The 26,422-nt window shown below is 38.1% G+C and overlaps 1 pseudogene; it reads right to left on the bottom strand.

The window, feature by feature from the left end:
- Positions 1-4,374: 4,374 nt before the first annotated feature.
- On the bottom strand, positions 4,375-20,934 carry LOC118008515 (annotated as a pseudogene).
- Positions 20,935-26,422: the final 5,488 nt, after the last annotated feature.

Raw genomic sequence — 26,422 nt, 5'->3', positions numbered from 1 at the left:
ACAAGCTGAGTTTTTCTTCTACTGGCTCTATAGGAGACTGACTTGGGCCAATTCTACTTTTATCACTTGACTTGCATATTTGCACTCTGCCTAATAGACCAGAGTGATATTTGTTTTTGTGTCTAGAAATTATTGCCAGTTCAGATCAATATCTAGTAATCTAGGAAACATATGGATATTTTCCCTTTTCCACTATAAAATAACCTTTGCAAATGGCTATAGATCATTTTGGGGAAGGCTTGAAGAGTCGCAGTCCTTCAGGGCTCTTTCTCAAGGAGGCCTGGCCTCTTCGTCAGTCATAGGGCTTTAGGTCTGTGAACTTAAGTCTAGAAAGTGAGTGACTTTCCATTTTGGCAACTCAAGTCAGGATTCTGGTTACAAGATATAGATATTTCTCTGTTTTAGAGATGAAGCAATATGTTCATAGACTGCCATCTATAAAATTTATATGATTAATAAGCTACTGCTGAAGATCCCATAGGTCAAAATATTGTGATTACAGGTTTGTTCCTGCTGCGTGTTTTGTTAAGTGCACCAACCTTGTCTCTGATAGTTAAATGTTTGGTCTTTGTCACTCTGGAATACCATCATCCCCACTGAAATAGGGAAACTTGTTCAATGGTGGCATCTTCTACTCTCTGCATTATATAGAAGAAAGCTAGTATAAAACATTTCCAAGAAGTTGATGCTCCCATCTGAAGGTATTTCACGATGTCTTAGTTAAGGGTGTGTCTTCTGGGCCCTCTCAAAGGTTGTAGTGTTTGTGGGGGATATATAGGATACAGATGATAAATCTACTACAGTATCCCTATCTCTATAACCTCTTGTTATTTCTTCTACAGTATGCTGTGAAAGTTCTAGTATCTCAGCTTCAGTGAATGTAAGCCATTGCAAATCCATGTTTCACTTAACCAATCAAGTAATTTCTTAAAACCACTTCCAGTTCACCTTAATATATTTAACCCCCAAATTTTGGTAGGTGTATGCATATCAATAAATTCAGCCTGGTCCAATAATTTAAAATATCTTACTTGGCTTAGACCAAAGCTTTCCTTAGAATCTATTTTTGCAAATATTTTCCACACATTTCTGAAATATTTTTGGAGTACAAATTATTTCTTCCTGGGACTGACTTAGCACTTATTCTCCAGAATAGGCCAGTGTCTAACTTTATTTATAGTTCTAGAATTAATAAAGAGTGGTTGTGATGGAGCTTGAGCAGAATATGCTTCCTCCTGCAAGACAATTGCCTCAGTTGATGTTATTATATTACCTTAACATAAGTGAAGCCTCGTCTCTTTATTCACAGAAGTAGGGCCTGCTTCCTATAGCAAGGGAACATCAGAGAGACTTCGAAATTTGTCTCATATCTTTTTCATTTTATTTCTCCAGAGATCCACATTCCAACTTTTAAAGTCTTTCTCATTTTCGGTTGATGCTATCAATTTCACATTAGAAACTTGACAATCTGTAAATTACATTCTCATTGTAATTCTACATATAACGCAGTTAGTTAATTTTGGGTCCTATTTTCAGAGATATTTGATATTACAAGAAGTAAGGAATTGTTTGTAAGACTGCCATATAAGCTCTCTGTTCATCTGACTGTGACTTGACATCAATCAGAAGTAGTCTTTCCACCCCTCAACCCTTGTGGTCATTAATGCTAACATAACGGTCGAGTTCATCTATGCTGTCCAGTGGTAGCTACTATTCACATGTGTCTATTTAAATGTAAATTTAATTTGAGTGAAATGAAATAAAATAAAATAAACCATTCAATCCCCCATTGTCACTAGCCACATTTGAAATGCTCAAAAACTACAAGTGGCTACTGGCTACTCTACTGGACTGTGCAAATAGAACATTTCAATCAGTGCAGGAGTTACATTAGATAGTGCTACCCTAGAGACTAAGTATACGTATATACTAGATACACATTCACAGAGTATTTCTAACACTAAATTTAATAGCCAAAACCTGGAAACATCCCACTCTTTGACTGTGGAATGGATAAACACATTGGATAAACACAGTGAAATTGGAATATATTTATTGATGAAAATGAATGAACTATAGATACACACCACTTGTTGAATCTTAGTAACATATTATTGAAAGAAAGAGACACAAAAACATACTTTTATTTTGTTACCATAGAAATAAAATATCGGTTAGTGGTGCATCACTGGTTGCAAAATGATAATGATAGTAAGGAAATTACTACCAAAGTAACAGGATAAGTTGAAGTTGTTCACATCAGGAAGGGATAAATGGCGACTTTCTGGCTGATTGGTGATACTGTTTTTGACCTGAATGGTGGTTTCATGATTGTTTAATAACTATTTGTTAAACTATCTTATATGTATGCTGTATTTTCAAATAATATATGCTAAAATAAAACTATTTCAAAATGAAGAAATATTTCAAGTGAAGAAATTATAGACCCCACCCACACTCCTGGAAAAAAAAACAAAGCTTTACTTGAGAGAGAGAGAGAGATTGATAGAATGAGTCAGAGGAGGGGCACAGGGAGAAGCAGAGTCCCTGTGGAGCAGGGAGCCCAATGTGGGGCTCCATCCCAGGACCCTGGGATCATGACCTGAGCCAAAGGCAGGTGCTTAACTGACTGAGCCACCCAGTCACCCAGAAAATTTTACTCTTAAACTACTATCCACTTGTTAAAATCTCAGTACTGGTAGACTTACATAATTCTCATTTTAGAGGAACAGAAGAGGATAACCAAGAACACAGAATCTTAACTGATATTCCTACTATTTGGTTTGCTTTAATATTACTGACAATATGTGTATATCATAATAAAATATTTTTAAGAACCCATTTAACTTAAAACACTCAGGAAAACCAATTAGGAGCAAAACACCCCAGTGCTTACTGATGTTGGAATTTCTGTATGGTTCTTTTACATATTCATTTCAGATAAAATGATGAAAGAACTTAGGATATATTTGTGAACATTTTTCTTCTTAATATTGAATTTGAAACTCATGATTGTATGGTAATATCATCATTGGATCTTTCACCTTAACACACAGTCTGTTGCAGGTGTGGACTTTATATAATCATTACTAGAAATTTTATTTCTTTAAGTGTGCATGTGTCTGTGTATTGTATTGAAGATAGTTTAAATTTTATTTTTTTATATTTATTTATTTGACAGGGAAAATGCTTTTTAATTTATTTTTTATTCTTATGTTAATCCCCATACATTACATCATTAGTTTTAGAGGAAGTGTTCCATGATTCATTGTTTGTGCACAACACCCAGTGCTCCATGCAGAATGTGCCCTCCTCAATACCCACCACCAGGCTAAACCCATCCTCCCACCCCCCCTCCCCTCTAGAACCCTGTTTGTTTTTCAGAGTCCATCGCCTCTCATGGTTCGTCTACCCCTCCGATTTCCCCCGCTTCATTCTTCCCCTCCCGCTACCTTCTTCTTCTTCTTTTTTTTCTTAACATATATTGCATTATTCAGGGAAAATGCTTTTTAATTATGTACTCAATTCATTTGGTGTATTTCAAAAGGTGCAGTACCTTTTTTCATTTATCAGTGAAAGAAGTTAGAAATTAATTAAAAAAAATCAGCAAATGGCAAACAAATTTCTTTGAAAGTCACAGTCACATATATAGTGCATCGTGGAAAAGAGGAGGGGCAAGACAGTTTCCACCCACTCTCATGAGTTTCATCAAATACTGGACCTAATCAAGGGTGGAGAGAAAAGGCAACTTTCAAAAAAGAGTATGTTATTAAATGAGGCATTTACTATACTCCTTCCTAAGAGCACCAGGTGGGGAACAAGTTTTCTAAACTAGATCTAGAAGTGGACTGTGGAATCAATCCATCCTCCTTCCCTTAAGGGTTGTCCAATGGTAAATGAATTTTAAAAACATGACTAAATAAAAACAAAACCCACATACACTCCCTGCACCCTGCCCCCCCAGCAAAAAAAGGGGGGAATAAATAAACCTAAATGTCCCAGATCACTTTCCAGAGTGGATGGAGCCCAGGGGAGCTTCAGCAACGCAAATTAGTCTGTTACAGAGTCATCACAAGCAAGCCTTGCTTTTAAACAAAAAAAAAAAAACAAAAAATTTTTTTTTTTTTTTGAAATGACAAAACAAAAACGTACTAATCACTTTTCTGACAATACACAATTACTCAAATTAACTAGTACTGAGAGGGGGAAGGGGACCATACCTATGGGCCTTCTCACACGAATGCATGTGGGTAGGTGCAGGGTATTTGTCATTTTTGTGAAAATGAACTTTAATCTTTAATCGTTAGTTTGATTTAACATTGTTTTTAGTACATTGCTGATACTAGCTGTGCGGAAAGGGCTCTGGAGAGATGTTCACAGCAGCACACACCTGCGGCTCCTCTTCGGTTCGGGAGGCTCCAGGGCAGCCAGTACTGCTTCATCAAATACATGCTTTAGGCTTTTCCGTGGGAGTGCAGAATACTCCACATACTCGACTGCCTTCAGGTCACGGGCCAGCTTTTCAGCAGTCTCTGGAGTGATAGGCTTCTGTTTGTTCTTGGCAAGTTTCTCAGTCGTACAGAGGTCATCTCGGAGATCAATTTGGGTCCCAACAAGCAAGAAGGGAGTCTTTGGACAGTGGTGAGTTATCTCAGGCACCCATCTTTCCTTCACATTTTCAAATGATGATGGAGAGACCATTGAAAAACAGACTGGAAATACATTTCTTTGTGGATAACTCAGCGGCCGTAATCTGTCATAATCTTCTTGCCCTGCAGTATCAAAAAGTCCAAGAGTATATGGCTCTCCACCAATCATAACTGTGACTGCATACTTGTCAAAAACAGTCGGTACATATGCAGATGGAAATTTGTTTGTTGTGTAGGATATCAGGAGACATGTTTTTACCAACGGCACCATCACCCACAACAATGCACTTAATTGTCTGCGTTGCTGACACAGTTTTGTATCCACTTTAAGTATTTCAAATTCGATGATGACCTCAGCTTCTCTGCCGGGGCATTGGCAGCACTGCCGAAGATAGTTTAAATTTTAAATTTACAATTTGAGTATTTCATAAAACCTTTAGTAAACTAAGTAAAGCTGAAATTTCAGTCCACACATTTGAGGATTTTAATGAAACAAATATTTGTTATTGAATAACAAACATGTACTTTGATCTATATTTGAATCTGGTCCTGAAGACTACATCTAGATTGCATATTTTTATTTCTATTTTCATATCAGTTGGAATATGATACACAGAAAAAGAATATATCAGATTAAAAAGAAACATTCACGTTGCTCAGTATTTATTTCTCCACTCAAGAGCATACCCACTAACATAACATAATAAAATTAATTTAAAAAGCCAAAAAAAAAAAAAAAAAGGATACTCACAGAGATCTTTCCTGGGGGAAAATTGAACTATAGCTTCTATTTCTTTCTATGCTATGCATTCTTCTCTAGGCTGTGTTAATGTCAGTTCAGAGATAATGAGGAGCCTTAAACAATGATTCTAAAGGATAGAGATCACTGGGGCAAGATTTATATTTGAGTAAAGATTGACCAAAAAATGTAGGTAGGACAAAGTCTGTTGGAATCATGCTTGTCAGAAACTTGATACAGGAAGGGGGTTTTAAGGCTTAAAGAAGCCAAAAATAGAGCTGAAAACTTCACTCTCTCAAATTCCTTCAATCTAGTCAGAGTGGCACAGGGAGTTGAATATCTTGACCAGACTGTTGATCTGTATCTTTTCCATTGTTACATATGTTGAAATGGTTGTGAATTTAGTGCAATATCACATCATATTTATATATTATGGCTTCTTGTCCTTCATCATATGTTGTTTTGGGTGAACGAATGCTGGTGCTGAATGATGAGGTATGGAGGGTGGTTAAATTCTATGGATAGGAATAGTTGGAAGAAATTTTTGAAAACTGTGTAATGTAGCTGACTACTTTTATAAACTTGAGCAATCTGATAAATTGGTTTCCAGGGTTTGAAAATTTGGATGGTGTAAATATTTTCTGAGTCTGGACTTTCTCCTTGTGACTGGGGTGTATTGGGACAAAGTTTGTGTTGATACTTTGTGTATTAAAATATGTCTTACAGAAATCAATAGATGTCCTACAGCTCCTCCAGTTTCTGATTGGTTTGGAGTGATAGTGTAGGTTTTGATGCTGCACAAAAGAGTAAGAATGAAAGCCATAAGTCATAGGAAATTGTGGATTTGGGATAGAGACAAGTAGCAATTTTTTATGCATGAATTTCAGAGGGATAGTATGATATAGAGTCATACTGTCTTCAACAGTAAGGTTTATGTAGTTTGGTCATTAGTATGACAAAATGCAAGGAGGTACATTGATGGACCTGGATACCATGGGATTGGTAAACGTGTTTTTTAGAATTAGGTTATGAAGTTCCTCTGGACTGCAGCATGGAAATGGGGGCATTGTTTGAGAGATGGCATCTCCTTCAGTGATCTATGTTTGGCTGTTTTGGCCCTAGACTTTAAAGACTACCCTTAGGGTAACTCTACTTTTCTGGTTAGACACTGTTATGTAAAGGCACTGCTTCATGTAACTGTTTAATTAACTTGGTGAGTTCTAATTACTGGGTTAATGGAAACTAATATGGATTTTGGTATCTGGAAGTGGGGTGCTAATGTAACACTTACCTAACATTGTTTATATAGCTTTGCAGTTGAGCAGTGAGCAGAGGATGGAAAATTTTGAGAAGCATGATAGAAAATGCCTACATTGTCTTGAACAGATTGTTAGTAGAAATATAGATGTTAACGTCTTTTCTATTGAGAAATTTGAAGGATGTGAGGAGTTTGGTAGAGAAAACATATTAGAGACTATTTAATCAAAACCAGACCGATGATAGAAATATGGATGTTAAAAGTTCTGCTGTTGAAGGTGTAGAAGAGAATGAAGAACATGTTATTGGAAAATGGAGGAAAGGGAATCTTTATTATATAGTGATGGAAAATTTAGCAGAATTGTGCCCTTTAGTTATGAGGAAAGCAGAAGTTTACGTGCTGAAGTTGGCTATTTAGCTGAGATTTCCTAGTAAAGTTTTGAAGGCAACGTCTAGTATCTCCTTGTTGTTTATAGTAAAATGTAAGAGGAAAAAGATAAATTGAGGGAAGAACTGTTAAACAAAAAGGAACCAAGACTTTATGATTTGGGAAATTCTTCACTTGTCCTGATTGCAAAAGATGCTAAAATTAAGAATCACTGTTATAAAAGAGTGCTCTAGTGAAAAAACAGTGTGTGGCTGGAAAGTTTTTGCTAATACCTTTGAAAGACCAAAATGACAGAGTATTGAGTTGTGTTTTAAGATATTAAAAAGTTTGTGACACATACAATCCCTCAGCCATCTTAGTAGAAGCCAAAAATAGAGATGGAAATATTGAAGAAAAATCTATGGAGGAGTCTCTTGTCAAAAGGAATGAATTCTTGTGATATATGTGGGTAACCCATAAGGTTCTTGAGAATTTCATACTAGCAGAAACAGTGCCAGCTAGGATTAAAAGTGTGACAGAGCCAAAATAAAAGATGGTTATTGTACTCACAAAATACTACAGATGGTAAACAGACTGATAAAAATTACCCAGCTGCAAACACGAGTTACCCTTTATGAAAAAGGAAGAATGACTCAGAGAGGAGCCTTAAGGTCAGATTGCAGACCCAAAAATCACAGAGGATTATTCCCAGGCCTTGAAACTAAATGGAATTTGCCCTGCTAGATTTTCAATTTGCTGAGATGGGTGACTCCTTTAATACTTTCCATTTTCTTCCTTTTTTAATGCATATGTCTATAGTTATTATTCTATACCTTCCCACAAGGGTATTTTGTGAGCAGATAACTTGATTTTTAAGTTCACAGGATTACATATGGAGAATTGTGCCTCAAGAAAGATTATATCCAGAGCCTTACCCATACCTGATTTAAATGGGTCAGATTATTAGATTTGAGACTTTGGAGGTGACAAGATTTAGATGAGATTTTGGACTTTGCATTGATCCTGCAATTTATTGATATTTGGGAGCACGTTGGGATAAAGCAAAGATATTTTGCATGCAGGGCAGACATGGATCTTTAAGGGCCAGAAAACACTGTGGTAGGCAGAACAATGGCCTCCTAAAGATACCTACATCCTAATTACATTACATGGCAACAAATAATTAAATTTGCAGATGGAGTTAAGGTTGCTAAGCAGCTGACCTTAAAATAGGGATATATCCTGGCTTATATCTATGGGCCCAATATAATCACAGAATCCTTAAATGTGGAGAAGGGAGGCAGAAGTCTGTGTCAGATGTACATGATATGAGAATCACTTGATTGGCCATTGCTAGCTTTGAAAATGGAAGAGGGCATGGGCCAAGCAATAATAGGAGACTCTAGAATCTGAAAAAGAAAAGAACATTGATTTTTTACCTAGAGCTTCCTGAAAGGAATGTAGCTCTGCAGCATTCTGATTTAAGCCCAGTGAGAAACATTTAAGACTTGTGACCTCCAGAACTGAAAGGCAATAAATTTCTGTTGTTTTAAGCCATGAAGTTCGTGGTGATTAGTTAGAACATACGGTGGTGAAATACTGAATATTTTCCTTCTAAAATCAGCAACAAAACAAGGTTGCAGTCCACCCTGGCTGCTTGCATTAACATTGCAGGGAAATTAGGTAAGAAAAAAAAGGCATCCAGATTAGGAAAGAATAAATGAAACTATTTCTAGTTGCAGGTCACTTGATCGTGTACATACAAAATTCTGAGGAATCCACTCAAAAACTTTTGTAACTAATACACTGGTTCAGTAAGTTTGAAGGATAGAAGAGCAATATATAAGCACTAATTGTATTTCTAAACACTAACAATGAACAGTAAAAAGTGAAACTAAGAAAATAATTCCGTTTAAAATAGCATTAGAAAGAATAAAATACTTAGGAGTAAGTTTAATAAAGAAAGTGAAAATTTGTCTTCTAAAAACTACAAAAAATTTTGAAAGATATAAGAAGACCCAAATAAATGGGAAGACATCCTATGTTAATCCATCAGATGACTTAATATTGTTAAAATGGCAGTACTCATTCAAATGGATCTGTTGAGTGATGCCCGGGTGGCTCAGGTCATGATCCCAGGGTCCTGGGATCGAGCCCCACATGGGGCTCCCTGCTCCTCAGGGAGCCTGCTTCTCCCTCTCCCTCTGCCTGCCACTCTCTCTCACTCTCTCTCTCTCTGTCAAATAAATAAATAAAATCTTTAAAAAAAATTGATCCATCGATTGACCATGATCCCTATTTAAATACCAAAAGGCTTCTTTGCAGAGATTGACAAACTTATCATAAAATTCATAAGAAAATTCAAGGGACTAACAGTAGCCAAGGAAGATTAAAGTTGGAAGGCTCACACTTTCATATTTCAAACTTAAATACAAAGCTACCATAATCAAGACAGTGTGGTACTATCACAAAGATGGACCTATAGATCAAAGGAATTGAATTAAGATTGCAGAATGGACACTCGTATTTATAGTCAATTGATTTTCAACAAGAGTGCCAAGGCAATTCAGTGGAACAGAGTAGTCTTTTCCAAAAATATTGCTGCAATAATTGCATATATGCATGTGAAAGAATGAAGTTGGACTATTCCCTCATAACATACATGAAAATTAACTCAAAATGGGTTACAGATCTATATGCAAGAGTTAAAGCTATAGAAATCTTAGAAGAAATCAGAGAAATAAATCTTCTTGATCTTAGGTTAGGTAAAGCCTTCTCATGTGTGACACCAAAGACACAAAGAAATGGATAAAAGAAAGAAATGGATAAATTGGATTTTATGAAACTTAGACTTCTGTGGTTGAAAAGATATCATCAATAAAATGAAAAGACAACTCACAGAATGGGAAAAATACCTGCAAATCATATATCTGATAATAAACTTACATCTAGAATATATAAAGAACTGTTACAACCCAATAATGAAAAAAGACAACAATAATAATAAAAAAAGACAAACAACCCACTTTAAAAAGTGAGCTAAAGCCTTAAATAGACATTTCTACAGAGAAGATACACAAATGTCCTACTAGCCATGAAAAGATGCTGAATATCATTAGCCATCAGGGAAATGCAAATCAAATACACAGTGAAATACCACTTCATATCTAACTAGGACAGACATAACCTAAAAGACAGATAAGAAGTGTTGGCATGGATATGGAAGAATTGGAACTTTCACATGCTGCTGTTAGGAAAGTAAAATGGTACAAACACTGGAAAACAAGCTGACAATACCTTAAAAGGTTAAACGTGGAGTTAGTATATAACCCAGCAATTCCATTTCTAGAGATTTGGAAACATGTTCACAAAAAGACCTTGTACACACATGTTCATATCAGCAATACTTACAATAGCCAAAAGGCTATAAACAACCCAAATGTATATCAACTGATGAATGGATAAACAAATTTTAATATATCCACAAAACAGAATCTTATTTGGTGATAAAAACAATGAAATACTGATACATACTACAAGGATGAACCTTGAAAATATGCTAAATGAAACAAAACAGTCACAAAAGACTATTTATTGTATGATTCTGTTTATATGAAATGTCCAGAATAGATAAATCTATAGGGACAGAAAGTGGATTACTGGTTTTCTAGGGCTAGGGGAGTTAGAGGAGAATGAAGAGTCACTGCTAATAGGTGGTATGGGGTTTCTTTTTGAAATAGTATAAAATGTGATGGTTACACAGCTCGGTGAATATACTAAAAATACAGAATTGTACTCTTTCGATAGGTGAATTATGCAGTATGTGAATTATATCTCAATAAAGCTGTTACATTTCTTAAAAATTGCCTGTTTATCTATATATACTTATTGTGCTTGCTTGCCTTAAGGAGGTAGGATGGACCCCCACCCATTCAAAACTGGTTTGGTTATTAAGACTGATGATGTCACCTAGACTCCAAAGAATTTGAAAAAGTTTATTACTTGCATATTGAGGTCTTCTGGAAAGGGAGGGTGAGTGAGCCTGTTTTATTTTTTGTTATTGTTGTTTGTTTTATTTTGTTTTTGTGATTAGAGGGTGGTACCAGGGTGAGGATTCTTGAGGTCTGCATTTTTTGAACTTTCTGCAGGTGCTCAGGAAGGGAGTAGATGGACTTTTTAAAAAAAATCAGCGCAGGGCACCTGGGTGGCTCAGTTGGTTAAGTGACTGCCTTTGGCTCAGGTCATGATCCTGGAGTCCCGGGATCGAGTCCCGCATCGGGCTCCCTGCTGGGCAGGGAGTCTGCTTCTCCCTCTGACCCTCCCCCCTCTCATGCTCACTCTCTCTCTCATTCTCTCTCTCTCAAATAAATAAATAAAATCTTTAAAAAAAAAGAATATTAAAAAAATCGTGCAAATGTGCAACAAAAGTTGAAAAGGGAAGCGTGGGGCCTGAAAACTATCAGCATTAAATTATAAATGGAATCTACTACATACACCAAAATCTTATTGATGAAATTATGAGGCATTATAATTGGTTTTGGGATTTGGTAAGTTTAGCCCCCTCCTCCACATTATAATATTCTTTCAGAATTTTCTTATTATTCTGAATTCCTCATTTTTCCATAAGTACTTTCACAGAAACCTGTTTACTTTCATAAAAATATTTTTATTTTAATTGGGTAGAATTTGTAACTTAACTTAGGGAGTACTGATGACTGTATTAGGCTCAATATTTCTGTCCAAGAACATGATTGCTATTTCAATTTGTCACAGTCTAAACTTTATGTCCTTCAAGAGTGCTTTAAAGATTTTTTTCATATACATTTAACACATTCCATGTTAATTCCAAAGAATTTTATTATTACTCTTTGTCTCAAATTATATATATATATTTTAAATTTTATTAAATTTAAGAGTTTTCTTTTTTTTAAATTTTTTTATTTGATTATGTTAGTCACCATACAATACATCATTTAGTTTTTGATGTAGTGATCCACAATTCATTGTTTTTGTATTATCACCCAGTCCTCCATGCAGTACGTGCCCTCCTTAATACCCATCACCAGGCTAACCCATCCCCCCACCCCCTCCCCTCTAAAACCCTCAGATTGTTTCTCACAGTCCATAGTCTCTCATGGTTCATCTCTCCCTCCGATTCCACCCCCCTTCATTTTTCCCCTCCTTCTCCTAAGGTCAGGAATAAGATAAGAATGTTTCTTTTTTTTTTTTAATTTTATTTTATTATGTTATGTTAGTCACCATACAATACATCATTAGTTTTTGAGGTGGTGATCCACGAATCATTGTTTTCGTATAACACCCAGTGCTCCATGCACTACGTGCCCTCCTTAATACCCATGACCGGGCTAACCCATCCCCCACTCCCCTCCCCTCTAAAACCCTCAGTTTGTTTCTCAGAGTCCATAGTCTCTCATGGTCCATCTGTCCCTCTGATTTCCCCCCCTTCATTTTTCCCTTCCTTCTCCTAATGTCCTCCATGCTATTCCTTATGTTCCACAAATGAGTGAAATCATATGATAATTGACTTTCTCTGCTTGACTTAGTTCACTTAGCATAATCTCCTCCAGTCCCATCCATGTTGATGTAAAAATTGGGTATTCATCCTTGCTGATGGCTGAGTGATATTCCATTGTACATATGGACCACATCTTCTTTATCCATTCATCTGTTGAAGGGCATCTCGGCTCTTTCCACAGTTTGGCTATTGCGGATATTGCTGCTATGCACATTGGGGTGCATAGGGCCCTTCTTTTCACTACATTGGTGTCTTAGGGGTAAATACCCAGGAGTGCAATTGCTGGGTCATAGGGTAGCTCTATTTTTAATTGTTTGAGGCACCTCCACACTGTTTTCCAAAGTGGCTGTACCAACTTGCATTCCCACCAACAGTGTAAGAGGGTTCCCCTTTCTCTACAACCTCTCCAACATTTGTTGTTTCTTTCCCTGTCCATTTTTGCCATTCTAACTGGTGTAAGGTGGTATCTCAATGTGGTTTTTTTGTTGTTGTTGTTGTTGTTGTTTTAAATTTTTTATTCTTTTTTATTCTTATGTTAATCCCCATACATTACATCATTAGTTTTAGATGAAGGGTTCCATGATTCATCGTTTGTGCATAACACCCAGTGCTCCATGCAGAACGTGCCCTCCTCAATACCCACCACCAGGCCAACCCATCCTCCCACCCCCCTCCCCTCTAGAACCCTCAGTTTGTTTTTCAGAGTCCATCGTCTCTCATGGTTCGTCTACCCCTCTGATTTCCCCCACTTCATTCTTCCCCACCCGCTACCTTCTTCTTCTTCTTTTTTTTTTTCTTAACATATATTGCATTATTTGTTTCAGAGGTACAGATCTGAGATTCAACAGTCTTGCACAATTCACAGCGCTTACCAGAGCACATACCCTCCCCAGTGTCTATCATCCAGTCACCCCATCCCTCCCACCCCAACCCCCACTCCAGCAACCCTCAGTTTGTTACCTACAATTAAGAATTCCTCATATCAGTGAGATCATATGATACATGTCTTTCTCTGTTTGAGTTATTTCACTCAACATAATACCCTCCAGTTCCATCCACGTCATTGCAAATGGCAAGATCTCATTCCTTTTGATGGCTGCATAATATTCCATTGTATATATATACCACCTCTTCTTTTTCCACTCATCTGTCGATGGACATCTTGGCTCTTTCCACAGTTTGGCTATTGTGGACATTGCTGCTATAAACATCAGGGTGCACGTACTCCTTTGAATCCCTACTTTTGTATCTTTGGGGTAATGCAGTAGTGCAATTGCTGGATCATATGGTAGCTCTATTTTCAACTTTTTGAGGAACCTCCATACAGTTTTCCAGAGTGGCTGCACCAGCTTGCATTCCCACCAACAGTGTAGGAGGGTTCCCCTTTCTCCACATCCCCGTCAACATCTGTCGTTTCCTGACTTGTTAATTTTAGCCATTCTGACTGGTGTGAGGTGGTATCTCATTGAGATTTGGATTTGGATTTCCCTGATGCCGAGCGATATTGAGCACTTTTTCATGTGTCTGTTGGCCATTTGGATGTCTTCTTTGGAAAAATGTCTGTTCATGTCTTCTGCCCATTTCTTGATTGGATTCTTTGTTCTTTGGGTGTTGAGTTTGATGAGTTCTTTATAGATTTTGGATACTAGCCCTTTATCGGATATGTCATTTGCAAATATCTTCTCCCATTCTGTCGGTTGTCTTTTGGTTTTGTTGATGGTTTCCTTTGCTTTGCAAAAGCTTTTTATCTTGATGAAGTCCCAATAGTTCATTTTTGCCCTTGCTTCCCTTGCCTTCGGCGATGTTTCTAGGAAGAAGTTCCTGCGGCTGAGGTCGAAGAGGTTGCTGCCTGTGTTCTCCTTTAGGATTTTGATGGACTCCTGTCTCACATTGAGGTCTTTCAACCATTTGGAGTCTATTTTTGTGTGTGGTGTAAGGAAATGGTCCAGTTTCATTCTTCTGCATGTGGCTATCCAATTTTCCCAACACCATTTGTTGAAGAGACTGTCTTTGTTCCATTGGACATTCTTTCCTGCTTTGTCGAAGATTAGTTGACCATAGAGTTGAGGGTCCATTTCTGGGCTCTCTATTCTGTTCCATTGATCTATGTGTCTGCTTTTGTGCCCCTACCATACTGTCTTGATGATGACAGCTTTGTAATAGAGCTGGAAGTCCGGAATTGTGATGCCGCCGGCTTTGCTTTTCTTTTTCAACATTCCTCTGGCTATGCGGGGTCTTTTCTGGTTCCATACAAATTTTAGGATTATTTGTTCCATTTCTTTGAAAAAAGTGGATGGTATTTTGATGGGGATTGCATTGAATGTGTAGATTGCTCTAGGTAGCATTGACATCTTCACAATATTTGTTCTTCCAATCCATGAGCATGGAACATTTTTCCATTTCTTTGTGTCTTCCTCAATTTCTTTCATGAGTATTTTATAGTTTTCTGAGTACAGATCCTTTGTCTCTTTGGTTAGATTTATTCCTAGGTATCTTATGGTTTTGGGTGCAATTGTAAATGGGATCGACTCCTTAATTTCTCTTTCTTCTGTCTTGTTGTTGGTGTATAGGAATGCCACTGACTTCTGTGCATTGATTTTATATCCTGCCACTTTACTGAATTCCTGTATGAGTTCTAGCAGTTTTGGGGTGGAGTCTTTGGGGTTTTCCACATAAAGTATCATATCATCTACAAAGAGTGAGAGTTTGACTTCTTCTTTGCCAATTTGGATGCCTTTGATTTCTTTTTGTTGTCTGATTGCTGTGGCTAGGACTTCCAATACTATGTTGAATAGCAGTGGTGATAGTGGAAATCCCTGCCACTTTCCTGACCTTAGGGGGAAAGCTCTCAGTTTTTCCCCATTGAGAATGATATTCGCTGTAGGTTTTTCATAGATGGCTTTTATGATATTGAGGTATGTACCCTCTATCCCTATACTCTGAAGAGTTTTGATCAAGAAAGGATGCTGTAATTTGTCAAAAGCTTTTTCTGTAATGTGGTTTTGATTTGGATTTCCCTGATGGCTAATGATGATGAATACTTTTTCATGTGTCTGTTAGCCATTTGTATGTCTTCTTTGGAGAAGTGTCTGTTCATGTCTTCTGCCCACTTTTTGACTTGATTATTTGTTTTTTGGATGTTGAATTTGAGAAGTTCTTTTTTTTTTTTTTAAAGATTTTATTTATTTATTTGAGAGAGAGAGCACATGAGAGGGGGGAGGGTCGGGAGGGTCAGAGGAAGAAGCAGACTCCCTGCTGAGCAGGGAGCCTGATGCAGGACTCGATCCAGAGACTCCAGGATCATGACCTGAGCGGAAGGCAGTCGCCTAACCAACTGAGCCACCCAGGCGCCCCTAGTTTGAGAAGTTCTTTATAGATCTTGGATACCAGCCCTTTATCTGTAGTGTCATTTGCAAATATCTTCTCCCATTCTGTGGGTTGCCTCTTTGTTTTGTTGACTGTTTCCTTTGCTGTGCAGAAGCTTTTTATCTTGATGAAGTCCCAAAAGTTCATTGTTGCTTTTGTTTCACCAGCCTTTGGATATGTATCTTGAAAGAAGTTGCTGTGGGCGATGTCAAAGAGGTTACTGCCTATGTTCTCCTCTAGGATTTTGATGGATTCCTGTCTCACATTGAGGTCTTTCATCCATTTTGAGTTTATCTTTGTGTAGGGTGTGTAGGGTGTTTCATTTGTTTCAAGATATTTTTTTATTTCTCTTTTGTTTGTTTCTTTGACCCATTGATTTTTCAGGAATATGTTATTTAATTTCCACATATTTGTGACTTTTTTCAGCTTTCCTCTTGTTGTTTTCTAGTTTCATACTGCAGTGGTCAGAAAAGATAGTTGGTATAATTTTAATCTTTTAAAATTTGTTAAGACTTGTTATGTGGCCTATCATCTGATTAATACTGGACAATGTTCTATGCATGCTTGAGAAGAATATGTAGTCTGCTACTATTGGATGGGATGTCCTACATATTTTTTTAAATAAATGTTTATATTAAATCTTATTAGCATTAACATATACTTTAATTCACATAAATAAATATTTTAATGACTTACTTTACAAGTGTACTACACTCTTTGATTTAGTATATACAGAAGCTTTTACAAAGAGGAGAGAGAAATCTCCAAACTTGTCATGTTATATATATGTTATGTACAGCTTTTTGTAAGTCATAAAGTTTTTTTAAAGAGGAAGAAGGAACATTTTCTAAAGATTGGATTGTAATCTCTATAAATGGAATGAAGGTCACATTTTGCCATATATTTTTTAGTCAGGTTGCACCTCCAAACTTCCAACAAACAGTATAACTTTATCAAGACTTGTATCTTTGTAAAACAGACATATGAATATTATTCCCTGGCAAGAATGGTTACTGAAAATATTTGAGTAGTTATGGGCATAGCTTCTAGTGTCTAGATTTGAATTTCAACACTGTCTCTTTGTAGTTTTATGATATTGGGCAAATTATTTTGTTGCTTCATTTTTAATTTTGGGAAGAAACAAAAACAATTTACATATATTATAGTTGTATTTGTGGAGATTAGATGAGATAATTTAAAAATTGCTTGGAACTCTGCATAGTTCAATAACTGTGAGCTATTGCTTTTATGTAGCTGTGCCTGGTCAACCAAGGCATCCAGGAACTATCAGCAGTGGCCCAAATGAGTAACATGAAGTAACTCTGCTATGCTACAGATGAAAGTGGGTCCATGATTCTGCTTCTCCGGCATAAAAGTATGGGTGTAAAATTATTCATTCAGGATACTTCATAGTTCCCTGAACTCTTCTCATTCAGGTATAACTTCAGCCCTCACCATGATACCATGTGTTTTCTTCTAGAATATCACATTATTTAGGTCCACGGAAAGAGTAGTTGCTGGCTTTATGCATGATGATCAGGTGGTGATCAGGAGATTCTAGAAATGTAAGATAAAGGCCTGTCTGTATCCTTGCTGTAGTAAGTCAGGAGGTTATTAAAAATACCAATATTAGATGGCTTAACATAATAAAAGTTTATTATTCATGGCAAGGTAGGATGTAGGCAGGATAATGATCCCCAAAATAGGGACTCAGGGATATTACTGAGAAATAGAATTATTCCATAGTGATATTACAATATGCTACACTTTTTATCCACAAATGTTAACATCCAGGATATTTCCTGTATACTTACTGGAAGAAATTTGGGCCACAGTTAATGTTGAACATATAAAAGATCTTTTCATTAATTAGTGGAAAGTTTTGGGGAATATTAAATCTACCCTGTTCCCATTTCTTCATTCAAGCTAAATATTGGCTGTACAAAAACTAAAAATCTCTTACTTCTTGTTCTTCTCGCTATTTATGTTATCATTGACCTATGGAAAATAATAGAGAACTATGAGAAGGATGGACTGGTAAAGCAGGATTTAGTTTCACAACTGATGCTATGGGCAAAATCAAATTCTAAACTTAATAATGAATTGAGTGTATTTACAAATCACTCATGTGTAAGTCTTGTTCTATTCACTAAATAACTTGCCATTTTACTTTTGATACATTTGGCAATTTTCTTTTTCTTTTTTGGGGGTAAGTGTAACTTTATTTTTTACAGTGTTATATTAGTTTAAGGTGTACAGTATAGTGATTCAATAGTTCCATACATCACCTGGTGCTAACCATGGCAAGTGAATTCCTTAATCCCCTATTTAACCCAAACCCCACACCCCTCCCCTCTGGTAACCGTCAGTTTGTTCTTTATAGTTCACAGTCTGTTTCCTGATCTCTCTCTCTTTTTCCCTTTGATCATTTGTTTTATTTCTTAAATTCCATATATGAGTGAAATCATATGGTATTTGTCTTTTTCTGACTGATTTATTTTGCTTAGTATTATACTCTCTTGCTTCATCCATGTTTTTGTAAATGGCAAGATTTTCATTCCTTTTTATAGCTGAGTAATATCTCATTGTATATATATATATATACCACTTTTTTATCCATTCATCAATTGATGGATGCTTGGGCTGCTTCCATATCTTGCCTACTGTAAATATGCTGCTATAAAGATTGGGGTGCATGTATCCCTTTGAATTAGTGTTTTTATATTCTTTGGGTAAAGACCTAGTACTGTGATTACTGGATTGTAGGGTTGTTCTATTTTTAACTTATTGAGGAGCCTCCATATTGTATTCCACAGTGGCTGCACCAATTTGTATTACCACTAACAGTGCACTAGTGTTCCTTTTTTTACACATTCTCACCCACATCTCTTGTTTCTTGTGTTGTTGATTTTAGCCATTCTGAGAGGTGTGGGGTGATATCTCTTTGTAGTTTTGATCTGTATTTCCTTGATGGTAAGGATGATGAACATATTTTTGTGTGTCTGTTAGCCATCTGGATGTCTTCTTTGGAGAAATGTCTGTTCATGTCCTCTTCCCAGTTTTTAATTGGATTATTTGTTTTTTGAGTGTTGACTTGTTTAATTTTATATATTTTGGATACTAACTCTATCAGATAGGTCATTCCCAAATATCTTCTCCCATTCTATAGGTTGCCTTTTAGTTTTGTTGATTGTTTCCTTGACTTTGAAGAAGATTTTTTTTTTTTTTTTTAGTTTCAGTGCAGGATTTAGTGATTCAACACTTACATACAACACCCAGTGCTCATCACAGTGCACTTCTTAATCGCCATCACCTATTTAACCAATGTCCCTACCCAACTCCCCTCTGGTAGCCATCAGTTTATGCTCTCTAGTTTAGAGTCCGTTTCTTGGCTTGTCTCTCTCTTTCTTCTCTTTTTTCCCCTATTCTCATTTGTTTCTTAAATTCTGCAGATTTGTCTTTCTCTGACTGACTTATTTCACTTAGCATAATACTCTCTAGCTCCATACATGTCATTGCAAATGGAAAGATTTCATTCCTTTTAGTCACTGAGAAATATTCTGTTGTGTGTGTGTGTGTGTGTATATATATATATAAAATACCACATCATTTTCATGTGTTCATCAGTCGAGGGACATTTGGGCTCTTTCCATAATTTGGCTATTGCAGATAATGCTGCTATAAACATTGGGGTGTATGTATCCCTTAGAATTAGTATTTTTGTATTCTTTGGGTAAATACCTAGGAGTGCAATTGCTGAATCATAAGGTAGTTCTATTTTTAAATTTTTGAGGAACCTCCACATTGTTTTCCAGAGTGGCTGCTCCAGTTTGCATTCCTACCAACAGTGCAGGAGGGTTCCCCCTTCTCCACATCCTTGTTAACACCTGTTGTTTCTTGTGTTGTTGATTTTAGCTATTCTGACAGGTGTGAGGTCATTTCTCATTGTAGTGTTGATTTGTATGTACCTTATGGTAAGTAATGATGAGCATCTTTTCGTATGTCTGTTCGCCATCTGTATGTCTTTGGAAAAATGTGTATCCATGTCCTCTGCCCATTTTTAATTAGATTGTTTGCTTTTGGGGGGTTGAGCTTGATAAGTTTTTGATATACTTTGAATACTGACCCTTTATCAGATATGTCATTTGCAGATATCTTCTCCCATTCCATAGGGTGACTTTAAGTTTTGTTGATTGTTTCCTTCACTGTGCAGAAGCTTTTTATTTTGATGAAGTCCCAATTGTTTATTTTTGCTTTTGTCTCCCTTGCCTCTGGAGAACTATCTAATAAGTAATTGCTATGGACAGTATCAAAGAGGTTACTGCCTGTGTTCTCCTCTAGGAATTTTTTTTTTTTTTTTTTTTTTTTAAGAAGGCTCCTAGGTTTGGACACCACACCAGCCAGCAGCTGAGGGGAGACACAGGCAGTGGGTGAGGACGGGGAGCATGTCTGAGGTGGCTGGATGGTTGGGCAGATAGGACATGGTGAGTGGCAAGGCAGAGACTGGCTTAGGCAACATGCATGGGTTTGGGTTGGGTCACTAGCTGGGTCAGCCTGCAGGTGCCCCCACCAGTGAAGTAAGGCATCCAGTGTAGGGGCGGGTAGGTTTGGGGCAGGCAGGCAGCAGCGCTCACTAGGGGCTATGGTCCTGGTAGTTGTGGATGTTGACCACAGCTGTGATGCCGCAGATAATGAGTGGGATCCCTCCCGCGATCAGATAGAACCGGAGCATGGGGCGGGGTGTGGGCGGGGCCGAGTCCCCTTCTTGTGGAGGGGGCGCTCTCCAGGTGAGCTCCTTGTGGAGGACTAGGGCCTTCACACCCATCCAGAGTAGTGTGGACAACGAAGAGTAGTGCAGAGTGATGCCCACTGCCTGGCAGACCATGTGGTAGTTGGTGAGTGTGATGCCTCCTGCAAAGACGGCGGAGGTCATGGCCATGTGGAAGCACAGGTTCAGGAGCAAGTGCCAGCCCTTCCGGGATACATGGATGGAGCTGTGGTTGAGGATGTAGGTGTTCATGGTGGAGAAGAGGCAGAGCAGCAGCAGGGCCATGCAGGGGTTCACGACAGGATGCAGCCCTGCCCCAGAGCCCCCACCTTCCTGGGGAAGGCACTCAGCTCCATGAGCACAGCCACGTTGCCCAAGTGCCGGCAGTGCAGGGCTGACTGGAGTGGAGCTGGCAGCCCTCAGAGTTCCAACCCCCGGGGCCCCCCAGCCCGTGCTGGCTCCACCAAGCTGCCACAGGTTCAGCCCCCTCAGCCCAGTGCCAAAGCGAAATGGCCACTGGCTTGGTCAGGTTGCCCACACCACAGCCACTGGTTCCAGCAAAGATGATGGGGGTGGCCACAGCTACTCCTGCCTCCCTTCTCTGGAAGGCTGTGCAGGTCAGCCCCAGGTAGCTGTGTGGCTTGATGAGGTAGGCCTCCAATGCCACCTTCGTTGAGTTCACAGAGATGTGCTGGGCGTGGGGGTTGAGGGCAGCCCCTCCCCCATGCGCTCCAGGGCACCCATGATGCCACTGCAGGCCTTGTCCTCACGCTGGGCCAGCCACAGCGGGTGCTCGTCCACCAGCATCAGGTTGCTGGCCATGTCCACCATCACCTTCTCCTCTAGGATTTTATGGATTCTTGTCTCCCATTTAGGTCTTTGATCCATTTTGAATTTATTTTTGTTTATGGCATAAGAAAGTGGTCCAGTTTTATTGTTTTGCATGTTGCTGTCCAGTTTCCCAACACCATATGTTGAAGAGACTGTCATTTTTCCCCACTGGATATTCTTCCCTGCTTTGTCAGAGATTAACTGGCCATATAGCTGTGGGTTCATTTCTGGATTTTCTATTCTGTTCTATTGCTCTATATGTCTATTTCTGTACTCTTTTGATTGCTACAGCTTTGTAATATACCTTGAAGTCGGAATTGTGATGCCTCCAGCTTTGCTTCTCTTTTTCAAAGTTGCTTTGGCTATTTGGGGTCTGCTGTGGTTCTATACAGATTTTAGGATTGCTTGTTTTAGCTCTGTGAAAAATACTGTTGATATTTTGGTAGGGATTGCATTAAATGTGTAGATTGCTTTGATTAGTAAAGACATTTTAACAAAATTTTTCTTCCAATCCATGAGCATGGAATGCCTTTCCATTTCTTTCCTGTTCAATTTTTTTCATTAGTGTTTTATAATTTTCAGAGAACAGGTCTTTCACCTCTTTGGTTAGGTTTATTCCTAGGTATCTTATTGTTGGTGGTGCAGTTATAAATGGGATACATTCCTTAATTTCTCTTTCTGCTGCAGCACTATTGGTGTGTAGAAAGGCAACAGATTTATGTATGTTTACTTTGTATGCTGAGATTTTACCTAATTTGTTTATCAGTTCTAGCGGTTTTTTTGGTGGGACCTTTTGGCTTTTCTATATATATACCATGTCAACTGCAAATAGAGAAAGTTTGACTTCTTTCTTGCCAATTTGGGTGCCTTTTATTTATATTTGTTGTCTGATTTCTTTTTTTTTAAGTTTTAATTTATTTTATTTATTTATTTGGCAGAGAGAGAGCAGGAGAGCACAAGCGGTGGGAGCGGCAGACGGAGAGGGAGAAACAGGCCCCCTGTCGAGCAGGGAGCCCGAGGTGGGGCTCCATCCCAGGACGGTGGGGTCATGACCTGAGCCAAAGGCAGTCTCTTAACCAACTGAGCCACCCAGGCGCCCCTGTGTTCTCTGATTTCTATGGCTAGCATTTCCAGTACTATTTTGATTAAAAGCGCTGAGAGTGGACAGCCTTGTCTAGTGCCTAACCTTAGGGGTAAGGCTCTGTTTTTCCCCTTTAAGATGATGTGAGCTTTGCATTTTTCAAATATGGCCTTTATTATGTTGAAGTATGTTAACTCTAACCCTACTTTGTTGAGGCTTTTTATCATGAAAGGATGCTGTAGTTTGTCAAATATTTCTTCTGCATCTGTTGACATGATCATATGGTTCTTTTTTTTTAAATTTTATTGTGTTATATTAGTCACTATACAATATATAATTGGTTTTTGATGTGGTGATCCACGATCCACTGTTTTCGTATAACACCCAGTGCTCCATGCAGTACATGCCCTCCTTAATACGCATCACCGGGCTAACCAATCCCCCCTCCCCCCTAACCTCTAAAACCCTGTTTGTTTCTCAGAGTCCATAGTCTCTCATGGTTCATCTGTCCCTCCAATTCCCCCCCTATTTTTCCCTTCCTTCTCCTAATGTCCTCCATGCTATTCCTTATGTTCCACAAATAAGTGAAACCATATGATAATTGACTTTCTCTGCTTGACTTATTTCGCTTAGCATAATCTCCTCCAGTCCCATCCATGTTGATGTAAAAGTTGGGTATTCATCTTTTCTGATGGCTGAGTAATATTCCATTGTATATATGGACCACATCTTCTTTATCCATTCATCTGTTGAAGGGCATCTCGGCTCTTTCCACAGTTTGGCTATTGCGGACATTGCTGCTATGAACTTTGGGGTGCATAGGGCCCTTCTTTTCAATACATCGGTGTCTTTGGGGTAAATACCCAGGAGTGCAATTGCTGGGTCATAGGGTAGCTCTATTTTTAAATTTTTTGAGGAACCTCCACACTGGTTTCCAAAGTGGCTGTACCAACTTGCATTCCCACCAACAGTGTAAGAGGGTTCCCCTTTCTCCACAACCTCTCCAACATTTGTTGTTTCTTTCCCTGTCCTTTTTTGCCATTCTAACTGGTGTAAGGTGGTATCTCAGTGTGGTTTGGATTTGGATTTCCCTGATGGCTAATGATGATGAACATTTTTTCATGTGTCTGTTAGCCATTTGTCTTCTTCAGAGAAGTGTCTGTTCATGTCTTCTGCCCATTTTTTGACTTGATTATTTCTTTTTTGGGTGTTGAGTTTGAGAAGTTCTTTATAGATCTTGGATACCAGCCCTTTATCTGTAGTGTCATTTGCAAATATCTTCTCCCATTCTGTGGGTTGCCTCTTTGTTTTGTTGACTGTTTCCTTTGCTGTGCAGAAGCTTTTTATCTTGATGAAGTCCCCAAAATTCATTTTTGCTTTTGTTTCACTAGCTTTTGGAGATGTATCTTGAAAGAAGTTGCTGTGGGTGATGTCAAAGAGGTTACTGCCTATGTTCTCCTCTAGGATTTTGATGGATTCCTGTCTCACATTGAGGTCTTCATCCACTTTGAGTTTATCTTTGTGAATGGTGTTAGAGAATGGTCGAGTTTCATTCTTCTGTATATAGCTGTCCAATTTTCCCAGCACCATTTATTGAAGAGACTGTCTTTCTCCCATTGCATGTTTTTTCCTGCTTTGTCAAAGATTACTTGACCATAGAGTTGAGGGTCCATATCTGGGTTCTCTATTCTGTTCCATTGGTCTGCATGTCTGTTTTTGTGCCAATACCATGCTGTCTTGGTGATCACAGCTTTGTAATATAGCTTGAAATCAGGCAACGTGATGCCCCCAGCTTTGTTTCTCTTTTTCCACATTTCCTTGGCGATTCGGGGTCTTTTCTGATTCCATACAAATTTTAGGATTGTTTGTTCCAGCACTTTGAAAAATGTCATTGGAATTTTGATCGGGATGGCATTGAAGGGATAGATTGCTCTGAGTAGCATAGACATTTTAACAATGTTTATTCTTCCGATCCATGAGCATGGAATATTTTTCCATCTTCTTGTGTCTTCTTCAATTTCTTTCATGAGTGTTTTGTAGTTCCTAGAGTATAGATCCTTTACCTCTTTGGTTAGGTTTATTCCGAGGTATCTTATGGTTTTGGGTGCTATTGTAAATGGAATCGTTTCTCTAATTTCTCTTTCTACAGTTGTGTTGTTAGTGTATAAGAAAGCAACTGATTTCTGTGCATTGATTTTGTATCCTGCCACATTACTGAATTGCTGGATGAGTTCTGGTAATTTGGGGGTGGAGTCTTTTGGGTTTTCCACATAAAGTATCATGTCATCTGCAAAATGAGAGAGTTTGACTTCTTCTTTGCCAATTTGAATACCTTTTATTTCTTTGTGTTGTCTGATTGCTGTTGCTAGGACTTCTAGTACTAGGTTGAACAATAGTGGCGAGAGTGGGCACCCTTGACGTGTTCCTGATCTTAAGGGAAAGGCTCTCACCTTTTCCACATTGAGGATGATATTTGCTGTGGGTTTTTCATAGATGGATTTTATGTACTTGAGGAATGTTCCCTCTATCCCTATACTCTGAAGAGTTTTAATCAGGAAAGGATGTTGTATTTTGTCAGATGCTTTTTCTGCATCAATTGAGAGGACCATATGGTTCTTCTCCCTCCTCTTATTAATGTGTTCTATCACGTTGATTGATTGGCGAATGTTGAACCACCCTTGCATCCCGGGGATAAATCCCACTTGGTCGTGGTGGATGATCCTTTTAATGTATTGTTGGATCCTATTAGCTAGGATTTTGGAATCCATATTCCTCAGGGATATCGGTCTGAAATTCATCTTTTTTATGGGGTCTTTGCCTGGTTTGGGGATTAAGATAATGCTGGCCTCATAGAATGAGTTTGCAAGTTTTCCTTCTGTTTCTATTTTTTGAAACAGCTTCAGTAGAATAGGTATTATTTCTTCTTCAAATGTTTGGTAGAATTCCCCAGGAAATCCATCAGGCCCTGGACTCTTGTTTTTTGGGAGGTTTTTGATCACTGCTTCAATCTCGTTAGTGGTTATTGGCCTATTCAGGTTGTCAATTTCTTCCTGTTTCAGTCTTGGCAGCTTATAGTTTTCCAGGAAGGCCTCCATTTCATCCAATTCCTCAGTTTATTGGCATATAGTTGTTGATAATAATTTCTAACAATTGTTTCTATTTCCTTGGTATTAGTCGTGATCTCTTCCCTTTCATTCATAATTTTAGTAATTTGGGACCTTTCTCTTTTCTTCTGGATAAGTCTGGCCAGTGGTTTATCGATCTTATTAATTCTTTCAAAGAACCAACTTCTAGTTTCGTTCATCTGATCTACTGTGTTTCTGGTTTCTAATTCATTGATCTCTGCTCTAATTTTAATTATTTCTCTTCTAGTGCATGGCTTAGGCATCATTTGTTGCTTTTTCTCTAGTTCTTTAAGGTGTAGAGTTAGTTGGTGAATTCGGGATTTTTCTATTTTTTTGAGTGAGGCTTGGATGGCTATGTATTTCCCCCCTAGGACTGCCTTTGCAGTATCCCATAGGTTTTGGGCTGATGTGTTTTTGTTCTCATTGATTTCCATGAATTGTTTAAGTTCTTCTTTGATTTCCTGGTTGACCCAAACATTCTTGAGCAGAGTGGTCTTTAGCTTCCAAGTGTTTGAATTTCTGCCAAATTTTTTCTCATGATTGAGTTCCAGTTTTAGAGTATTGTGGTCTGAGAAATGCAGGGAATAATCTCAATCTTTTGGTATCAGATGAGACCTGATTTGTGACCCAGTATGTGGTCTATTCTGGAGAAAGTTCCATGTGCGCTCGAGAAGAATGAGTATTCTGTTGTTTTAGGGTGGAA

Source organism: Mirounga leonina, unplaced genomic scaffold (assembly GCF_011800145.1).
Source record: "Mirounga leonina isolate KUSES-001 unplaced genomic scaffold, KU_Mleo_1.0 Mir_101609, whole genome shotgun sequence".
Lineage (NCBI taxonomy): Eukaryota > Metazoa > Chordata > Mammalia > Carnivora > Phocidae > Mirounga > Mirounga leonina.
The sequence above is the reverse complement of the archived record's forward strand: the minus strand, read 5'-3'. Positions and strand labels throughout refer to the sequence as shown.